This window comes from Lontra canadensis, unplaced genomic scaffold (assembly GCF_010015895.1).
Source record: "Lontra canadensis isolate GAN:19392208 unplaced genomic scaffold, GSC_riverotter_1.0 scaffold521, whole genome shotgun sequence".
NCBI lineage: Eukaryota > Metazoa > Chordata > Mammalia > Carnivora > Mustelidae > Lontra > Lontra canadensis.
Window position 1 is genome coordinate 52229 of NW_022631512.1, and position 7147 is coordinate 59375.

Consider the following 7147-nt stretch of genomic DNA (forward strand, 5'->3'; position numbering starts at 1 on the left):
TCCACAGTTTGGCGACCGTGGCTATTGCTGCTATGAACATTGGGGTACAGATGGCCCTTCTTTTCACTACGTCTGTATCTCTTGGTTGATCCAAGCATTATTAAGCAAGGTGGTCTTTGGCTTCCAGGTGTTTGAGTTCCTTCTAAACTTTTCCTCCTGATTGAGCTCCAGTTTCAAAGCATTGTGATCTGAGAATATGCAGGGAATTATCTCAGTCTTTTAGTATTGGTTGAGTCCTGATTTGTGACCTAGTATGTGGTCTATTCTGGAGAAGGTTCGATGTGCACTTGAGAAGAATGAGTATTCTGTTGTTTGAAGGTGGAATGTTCTGTATATATTTATGAGGTCCATCTGGTCCAATGTGTCATTCAATGCTTTTGTTTCTTTATTGATTTTCTGGTTCAATGATCTATTTCTGAGAGAGGCATGTTAAGATCTCCTACTATTAATGTATTCATATCAATATGACTCTCTATCTTGATTAAAGATATTAAAGATATTTCTTATGTAATTGGCTGCTCCCATATTGGGGGCATAGATATTTACAATTGTTAGATCATCTTGGTGGATAGTCCCTTTAGGAATGATGTAGTGTCCTTCTGTATCTCTGACTACAGTCTTTAGGTTAAAATCTAATTTGACTGATATGAGAATCGCTATCCCAGCCTTCTTTTGAGGCCCATTGGCATGAAAGATGCTTCTCTATCCCTTCACTTTCAGTCTGGGTGTATCTTTAGGTTCAAAATGGGTCTCTTGTAGACAACATATGGGTGGGTCCTGTCGTTTTATCCAATCTGCAACCCTGTGCCATTTTTGGGCAATTTTAGGCCATTCACATTGAGAGTGATTATTGATAGATAGATTTTTATTGACATCGTGTTACCTTTGAAGTCTTTCTTTCTGTAGATTGTCTCTATATTTCTGTTCAATGTTATTCTTAGGATTTTTCCTCTTTTATAGAACCCCCCCTTAATATTTCCTGAAGTGTCGGCTTGGTGGTCGCATAGTCTTTTAAGCCTTGCCGGTTTTGGAAACTCTTTATCTCCCCCTCCTTTTTGAATATCAGTTCGGCTGGATAAAGTACTCTTGGCTGCATGTTCTTCTCATTTAGTGCCCTGAATATATCTTGCCAGCCCTTTCTGGCTTGCCCAGTTTCTGTGGACAGGTCTGACATTATTCTGATGGGCTTTTCTTTGTTCGTATGGAGCCTCTTTGTCCTACCTGCCTTCAAGAGAGTTTCTCTACCATTATGATTCCTCATTCTTACTATCATGTGTCTTGAGGACTTTCGAGAATTTATAATGTTGGGGGAGACCATTCTGCCTCTAGTACATGAATGCTGGTTCCATTTGTGAGATTGTGAAAATTTTTATGGAGAACTTGTTCCACTCTATCTTTTAGACTTGTTTTTCTCCTCCCCTTCAGGGGTTCCAATGATTCTGACATTGGAATGTTTCATGGCATCATTTATTTCCCTGATTCTGTTTTTGTGGCTTCTAAGCTGTTTGTTCCAGGCTTCCTCCTGATCTTTTCTCTCTATCTGTTTGTCCTCCAGATCACTAATTCTATCTTCTGTCTCAGTTACCCTAATTTTAGAGAATTTAGATTTGATTGGAACTCATTGAGCTCATTGTGAACATCATCCCTGGTGGCTTTCAGTTCTGCTGTAATCAATTCTGTTTGGTCATCCATGGCTTTCTCCAACCAAGCTATTGCTTGCATAATTGTTAGCCTGAATTCCCTTTCCGACATATTTTCTATGTCAATAGCCATTAGCTCTGTTGCAGATGGCCCAGCCTCTGAATTTTTCTTCTATTGGGCATTCCTCCTCCTAGTCATTTTTGTGAGAGATGGTTGCACGGATGTAGCTGGTGTATCAACTATGGTGTCGTCAAAATGCACCGTGGAACACTTCTGAGCAATCAGGAGTCCCCACCCAAACGAAAGAAACAAGAAAGAGAGAAAAAAGAAAAGAAAAAGAAAAAAAGAAGAGAGAGAGAGAGAGAGAGAGAGAGAAAGATAAAAGAGAAGGCTCAGCCCAAATGGGCCCCAAGGTAAGATTTATGACATATACAAACAAAAAAAAAAAAACCAAACAAGAAGACTGATAAATGTATATGACAAGAGAAAAAAAATACATATAAAAGCAAAAAAAAAAAAAAAAAAGAACCCCCTCAAAAAGATCCCCAGTATAAGATTTATATATTCTCAGGACACATACAAATACACAGAAGCACTGGTGGAAGAATAAGATAGGAGACTTCAAAGGTAACACGATGTCAATAAAAACGTATCTATCAATAATCACTCTCAATGTGAATGGCCTAAATGCGCCCATAAAACGGCACAGGGTTGCAGATTGGATAAAATGACAGGACCTATCCATATGTTGTCTACAAGAGAACCATTTTGAACCTAGAGATACACCCAGACTGAAAGTGAAGCGATGGAGAAGCATCTTTCATTCCAGTGGGCCTCAAAAGAAGGTTGTGGTAGCGATTCTCATATCCGATAAATTAGATTTTAAACTAAAGACTATTTAAAACATAAAGACTGTAGTCAGAGATACAGAAGTACACTACATCATTCTTTTATTTTTTACAGCTTATACCACAACTTTTATTAGAAAAGTTATACATAACATAGCATCAACTATTTTCAAGAACAATATTAAACCCGATAAGCAACAAAACCAGACTAACAAAATGTGTTAACAAGAAACTAATGACCTTTCTATAATCAAACATTCAATTATCTACAAATAACTTTTTACAAAGGGAGAAAAATCCATGGTTTACAGGCACATATTGAAAATAAAGCTGCAATAGTAATTTTATACACTTACCATTCTCAAGAAACTGAATCACCAAAACAGTAATTACAAGTTCACTAATTTAAAACATTTCACATAATTTAAAATTACTGGGTATACACTGAAGTCTGAGTTTCAAAAGTGATTTTTTTCCCCCACAAAAGTGCCAACACTTAAGCTAGAACTTTCAGTGTGTGAGTGGTTTTGCCCTAAAAAGTTAAGACACGTTCTGATAATCATAACAGTCACATCATTTCTGGTGCTACCTGGTCTGTTAATAATAAAGCCTTTATTTGGATGCTTTTCTTAAATTATAGGAAACTGGATATAGGATTGCTGTTGCAAAGCCATTAAAATAAAGTTTCAAACACAGGAGTGTGCAGCATTGGGAAAAGATCAGTACTAAAACTTATAATAAATATCAGAGAAGCCATTACTTATTAACAGCATTGTCTGCTTAAGGGTTAAGTCAACCAGGTGTCTCATTTCCCATCAGTCTGTCCTTTTAGTTGGCCTAGCAATTTCCATTTTCATGATCTGAGTACTCAAATATATCCAAACATCTTTTTAAAACTTTGATTTAGAGCTTCTGTAAAGTTATAAACGTTTTTATATTCTACTCTAAAAAGTCTACTTCTGCTCATTTTAGAGCCTCCTAAAACAAAACAACAGATTTTAGGATAGTCGGGTTCATTAAAAAGTTTCAAATGAAATGACTTACCAAAGAATATTTTAAACCAAGGCCTATCATTCTGTAGCTGAAGGGGTTTAGTTGACAGCACAGTTTCACACACCCTCTTGGTCATTATGGAATTACACTTTAAAATAGTATCTCAAGAGGACAGTCTGTTTTGGCCACCATCCCCCAAAACAGCTGTTAACAAGACTGCCAGTGTTACTAGTCGGAAAAGACGACTTATTTCTCTCAAAGACTCACACTTAATTGTCAAAATTTTTTTCCCTGACATGTTTTCCTTTCCAATGCGGTGATGGAGAACTATGATAAAAATCCTGATTTTCAACTGCTACTCGACATTTACATGCGCCAATATTGCACACATCTGTTCTCAACTGTTAAAATGATCTTCCGGGTCCTTGGGTGTGCCTGTTTTCTCCATCAGACCACAAACACATCCATATAAGCAGTTTCCAGAAATTGATAAAATACTGGAAAAAAATGAAGAAGGCAGAGACTTTGTACAGACAAAAATCTAAATTTCCTCAAAGGGTTTTGTGTGCCCTACACATGGGGGCGATTCATATACACTAGTGAAATGCACACTAGCTAAAATGCTTCTAGCTGCTCAAATAATGTGGAACCTTGGTCCAGGTGTTGCAATGATGTCACTGTATGGTTCTTCCTGCATCAGCTCAATAGCTTGCTGCTTTTTAAGAACCAAGAAGCTGTAGAATTTCGCTGCAGCTTGCTTTCTGTTTGTGTTTCGACATAACTCAAGCAAACTGATGGATTCAGCTCCAGTTTTAGCAAGAGCTCGCTGAAGCCCATGAAGCATCTGCTGAGTCCTTTTGTTCCATCTTCTTTCTTCTTGATCCTGATCACCTCTGGAAGCATCTTCATCCTCCTCCCCTTCATCATCTTCTTTCTCCTTCTCTTTCTCTGGCAGAAGTTCTAACTCCGGAATTAACTGACAGATGTTTGGAGGCTCCTCAGGGGGCAGCTCTACAGGGGGCATTTCCACCTGCTCTACCTGCTGGGGAGGGATCACAGGCTCTGGATCAATTTGTCCTGCTTTTCGCTTGACTCCCTGAGGAGGTGGTGGAGGCATGGCTGACTCATCCATGTTGGTCCTGCTGGTCTCCATCACGGACTCCTGGAGGCGGCTTGGCTCTTCCAAAATGGGCTCATCAATAACATCACGCTGCTGGTGCTGCTGCTGCTGGTCCTCTCTGGGAACCTCTGGATTTTCAAATTCTTTGAGAAATTCATCCAAATTATCAGCCTCTCCTCCTTTCCTCCTTTTTCTAAGATCTTCTAGTACTAGTGGTGTAAGACAGCGTGTAAAGAGCTTCAGTAGTCTGTTGTTCCATAAAGGCTGAGCAGGTAAGGAGAAGAGTTTTTCCACTCCCCCTGTCTCTTTCCACGTCATCAATTTCTTGGTGGGTGGTGCCAGATCCAAAGTAGTAACAATATCAGAATAATCACTAAGTCGAGCTCTAATTGTCTTACTATCCAACTCTTTGACACTGTCAACAATCAGCTTCCTCTTCCTCTTGGCTTTTGTTTCTTTGACAGTGATATCAATAGGTTCCAGAGCAAAGGCTTCTTCCTCATTTGGAACAAGTGTTGTCTGATCAGTCATAGTTGGCATTGGTTCAACAGGATCAACCGAATCAGGACTATCAGGCCCACCCATTGATACATTATCATCCTCGTCCATATCATCATGCGCCGGCTGTTCTGGCAACATCACACCTGCCTCAGACAGGGCGGGGGGATCGTCAAAGATACCGCCATCATTATTACTTATAAGTTTGTCATCTAATATACCACCATCATTTCCTTCTCCAAAATTGTCATCTTTATATTGGTCTTCATATTCTAAGTGATTAATTTTCTCGTTCAGATTGCTGGTGCTCTGTTCAGGCTCTAACAGGAGGTTAGAAGTGCTAGTGCTCACTAACATGTCATCATCCTCAAAAGCACTTCCTTCTCTCATGATCTCACGATCATCCATTCCAAAGTCACCAAAATCATTTTCTTGTAGAATACTGATGTTCCCAACTTCTTCTCTCATGGTTATTTCTTCCACTCTACTCTGGTTCAGGCTGAACTGCTGGGCCACATCGATGTCATCTAAGTCAGGCAGTGGCTGATCAAAGTCATGAAATTCTTCAGGTAAGGTAATAGCATTGTAAGCAGCTTCTCAATTTTCCTCAGGGAGGTCAACAACACCTGGCTGAAAAGCCATTTTTATTTTAATGAACGCTTCATTACAGTCTGCAAGGAGGTATTTGGCTTTTCTGTGATAGATTCGAGCTACTCCCAGTAAGAGATGTCCTGATGTTCGGAGTGCCATCTTCACCTTTGGTGAGATGATTCTCTCCACACTGCTCTCTAAATTACACTCAAACACATGGGCTTTGGTTAGCTTCTTATCCCAATGGGCTGCTAGCCAAATTTTGGCCAGAGGCCCTCTCTTACTGAGGACAAAATGTGCATAGAACATTGTTCTGGCTGATTATGAAACAGGAGGAAACCTTGCTCTCCGCCGGGGAGCTGGGCGGGCTGGGTGGCCTGGGGAGGGTGACACTACATCATTCTTAAAGGGACTATCCACCAAGATGATCTAACAATTGTAAATATCTATGCCCACAATATGGAAGCAGCCAATTGCATAAGAAAACTGTTAATCAAGATAAAGAGTCATATTGATATGAATACATTAATAGTAGGAGATCTTAAGACGCCTCTCTCAGAAATAGACAGATCATCAAAGCAGAAAATCAATAAAGAAACAAGAGCATTGAATGACACACTGCACCAGATGGACCCCATATATATATACAGAACATTCCACCCTAAAACAACAGAATACTCATTCTTCTCAAGTGCACATGGAACCTTCTCCAGAATAGACCACATACTGGGTCACAAATCAGGACTCAACCGATGCCAAAAGACCGAGATTATTCCCTGCATATTCTTAGATCACAATGCTTTGAAACTGGAGCTCAATCACAAGGAGAAGTTCAGAAAAAACTCAAATACCTGGAAGCTAAAGACCACCTTGCTTAAGAATGCTTGGATCAACCAGGAGATCAAAGAACAACTGAAACAATTCATGGAAACCAATGAGAATGAAGATACTTCAGTCCAAAGCCTATGGGATACAGCAAAGGCGGTCCTAAGGGGGAAATACATAGCCATCCAAGCCTCCCTCAAAAAAATTGAAAAATCCAGAACACAGCAGCTGTCTCTACACCTAAAAGAACTGGAGAATCAACAACAAATCAAACCAACTCCACACATAAGAAGGGAAATAATCAAGATTAGAGCTGCGATCAATGAGGTAGAAACCAGAGATACAGTAGAACGTATCAATGAAAGTAGAAGCTGGTTTTTTTGAAAGAATCAATAAGATCGATAAACCATTGGCCACACTAATCCAAAAGAAAAGAGGGAAATCCCAAATTCATAAAATTATGACTGAAAAGGGAGAGATCACAACTAACACCAAGGAAGTAGAAACAATCATCAGAAGTTATTATCAACAGTTATATGCCAATAAGCTAAGCAACCTAGATGAAACGGATGCATTCCTGGAAAGCTATAAACTCCCAAAATTGAACCAGGAAGAAATCGACAACCTAAGT

The 7147-nt window shown here is 39.5% G+C and overlaps 1 pseudogene; it reads right to left on the minus strand.

Annotated features, from left to right (window-relative positions):
• Window positions 1-3970: 3970 nt before the first annotated feature.
• On the minus strand, window positions 3971-6060 carry LOC116863099 (annotated as a pseudogene).
• Window positions 6061-7147: the final 1087 nt, after the last annotated feature.